We start from the raw sequence: 3,914 nt of genomic DNA, 5'->3' as shown, positions 1-3,914 counted from the left end.
TGTGTGTGTGTGTGTGTGTGTGTGTGTGTGTGTGTGTGTGTGTGTGTATGTGTGGAGAGAGAGAGAGAGAGAGAGAGAGAGAGAGAGAGAGAGAGAGAGAGAGAGAGAATGAATGAATGAATGGTTTATTCATTTATAGGCCATTGCCCCTTATGAAAGGGTGTCACAATTTCCTCATAGACATTGCATCGTGCATTGAAAAATGACATTCGTTCAGATAACATAGATATATCATACCTTAATTTTAAGTAATATTTATGTCCTCACCTTAGTAATACATAATACACATCATGAAACATATTGTATTCAATTGATATTTATACACCTAAATGATATATGATATACGCTAAATAATAGCTCTTAAGCTCTTACATGCGTGGCTGATAACACTCAGTTACGTTATACACATCGTCCGTATGTAGTTGTTACTGGATACACTAAGACATAAGAACAGATCAGAGCTTAAACGATTTATACAGATAAATTGATAGGTTTCTAATAGTTTGTTCATGCGCTGATGCCATAAGTAACGACAGTCTAAACTGACTTGGGAACTTAAAATATTTCAATGGTATATACTGTACTCTTAAATTATACAAGACAGGGCAGGACAGAAGAAAATGCACCTCATTTTCTTTCTCCATCTGGCAAAGTGGACATAATAAGTCAGCCTCAGTTGTGGTGGTGGTAGTAGTAGTCGTAGACATTGTCGTCGTCGTTGTAGTAGTAGTAGTTGCTGTGTGTGTGTGTGTGTGTGTGTGTGTGTGTGTGTGTGTGTGTGTGTGTGTGTGGTGTGTGTGTGTGTGTGTGTGTGTGTGTGTGTGTGTGTGTGGAGAGAGAGAGAGAGAGAGAGAGAGAGAGAGAGAGAGAGAGAGAGAGAGAGAACGATTGTTATAAATACTGACTGGCATTGAACAAACAAAACAAAACGAAACGAAACAAAACACACAAAGTGGTTATCATTAATAGTGATGATGATGAGAAGGAGGATGACGACGCCGACAACGACGCCGACAACGACGATGACAACGACGACGATGATGACGATAATGCGGCCATCAGTAACTACACTTCCACAACAGCAGCAGCTGCTAACGGAATGTGTGGACAAGGCGGGAGAGGAAGGAAGGTTGGACAGAAGAGTAGAACTTTTCAGATGAGCCAGGAAAAGAATAATCATTCAAAAAAAAAAAAAAAAGTTCACATATGCATTATTTAAGTATTGTAATGTATGTTTGATCAGAGTTTTGTTGTTAATCATGTAGGTTTGTTTGTTTTTTCCCCCTCTTTTTTGTTGTGTGTATATGCATAAATTAGTGTTCGACTGTTTGGGTGGATGTCTCATGCATTTTCGAAACGTATCGTTTTAATGTTTAAATGCATGTTTTCACACGTCAGGTTTTTTTTTAAATTTTTTATTGTACATCGTGACTGAGCATGGTATTTTTTGTTTTTGGGTTTGTTTGTTTTTTTTACACGGAAAGGCGCTTTACACATTAAATTATCATTATTGCAATGTTATTACATGTCATGTTATGCGATGCTGTGTAATGCAGTGTGTGTGTGTGTGTGTGTGTGTGTGTGTGTGTGTGTGTGTGTGTGTGTGTGTGTGTGTGTGTGTGACAGAGAGAGAGAGAGAGAGAGAGCATGTGTGCAGTGTGTGAGTGCATCTTTATCATGATGATTATGATGATGATGATGATGATGATGATGATATAACAACCACAAGTCATCACAATAATCATCTGATAATCACTGTCAGCACCCCTGTGAGTTGCATTGTTTGCTCTGAAGACTGGCATCATAAAATACGCGCCGCGGGCCGACGACAACGCTGACTGCATGCCGCAACACCCGTCAGTTCCGCCCCAGTCTCTCCCCCACGGCACCCTTCCGCCTGAATAATTCCCCACTTGCGGCACTTGTCCAACTCCACGGGCAGCGGAGACCAAAAAAAAAAAAAAAAGAAAAAAAAAAAAAAAAAGAAAAAAAGAGAAAAAACAAAAAAAGAAAAAAGAAAAAATGAAGAAAAAAGAAAAAGAAAAAAGAGAGAAAAACAAAAAAAGAAGAAAAAAAAAAGAGGAAAAAAAAAAAAGAGAGGGGAATTCGACTGGAACCAGCGGCCAACAATTTATGCTCTGGGTAACAAGTTTACTCCAGCAGCTGCTGCTGCTGCTGTGGCGTAGCCCGTTGGCTGATGGTGACAGTGGTCACACAGTGCTGTGGTGCAGCGTTTTCATCACCAAGGAAAAACACTTCAGAAAACGGCAGTGGGTGGCCCAGTGGTGGCGGAACGCGTTCGGTTTTGGAAGCGAGAGAATCTACCCCACGCTCAGTAGATCGAATCCCACACTCACCAGAATTTCCTTTCCCACCCCTCCTCTCCACTAGACCTTGAGTGGGTAGTCTGGACGCTAGTCATTCGGATGAGACGATGAACAAAAAGTCCCAAGTCCCGTGTGAAGCATGCGCTTGGCGCACGTAAAAGATCCCACAGCAAAACAAAACAAAAAAAAAACAACAACAAAAAACCCCCCAAAAAACTCACCACCACCACCACCAACAACAAAAAGCACTGGGGCTGTCCCTGGCAAAATTATGTATAAAAAATAAAAATCAAAAAAAAAAAAAAAAAAAAAAGAAAGAAAAAGAAAAGCCACTTTGATCGGAAAAAATGCAGACAGAAAGAAGTAGAAGAAGAAGACTGAGAAGAAAAGAGGGAGCGGTGGTAGGTGTGTGTGTGTGTGTGGGTGGGGAGGGGGTGGTGGCGGGGAGGGGGGGGCGGAGGGGGTGAGGGGGCGGGGGGGGGCGGGGTGTCGCACTGAAATGCATCGACACTCTCACTCCCAAGGGAGAGCCGCCCGATTTTCACATAGAAAAAAACAACCCAACAAAACAAAACCTGTCGTGACGAAAGAGTTATAAACTACAATATAAATATAATCAAGGAAAACACATCAGCAAGCAACCGTGTTTATTAATCACTCACGCCAGTGGATTTCTCTCTCTCTCTCTCTCTCTCTCTCTCTCTCTCTCTCTCTCTCTCTCTCTCTCTCTCATCCCCCCCTCTCCCTTTGTCTTTTTTTTCCTCTCACCTACCCCCACGCCCGTCCCCTCCCCCCTCCTCCGGCCCCCCAGCCCTCACCCACCCGTCATCCCCCTCTCCGCCACACCAAGGGAACAGGACGGTCAGCCATGCTGATGATACTTCATCGCATGTTCACCATCAAGGAAAGCAACGGATGTTTTGACACTGGAGACAGGCAATATCTAACGATCACACACATGAAGACAAGACAATATCTAATGACTATAGAAATGGAGACAGACAACATTTAACGACCTCAGACATAAATGAAGACAGACAACATTTAACGACCACACACATGAATGAAGACAGACAACATTTAACGACCACAGACATAAATGGAGACAGACAACATTTAACGACCACAGACATGAATGGTGACAGACAACATTTAACGACCACAGACATGAATGAAGACAGACAACATTTAACGACCACAGACATGAATGGAGACAGACAACATTTAACGACCACAGACATGAATGAAGACAGACAACATTTAACGACCACACACATGAATGAAGACAGACAACATTTCACGACCACACACATGAATGATGACGGACAACACGTTGTTACATGATGTCTATCTTCATGTCTGTGATCATTAGATACTATATATCCATTCAGGTCTGTTGTTGTTAAAATATTTTGTCTGTCTTTAAGACTGTGGTCGTTAAAAGACATGAATGGAGACAGACAACATTTGACGACTAAAGAAGCTCAGATATATTCAGAGGCAGATAATGACGACTCCCTCCATCACACCTCCCCCCAACCCCCACTCCACTCCCGCCCCCCATTCCTCATTACTGGCGCATCGTGT

Source organism: Babylonia areolata, chromosome 6 (genome assembly GCF_041734735.1).
Source record: "Babylonia areolata isolate BAREFJ2019XMU chromosome 6, ASM4173473v1, whole genome shotgun sequence".
Classification (NCBI taxonomy): Eukaryota; Metazoa; Mollusca; class Gastropoda; order Neogastropoda; family Buccinidae; genus Babylonia; species Babylonia areolata.
This window is presented reverse-complemented; position numbering follows the sequence as displayed.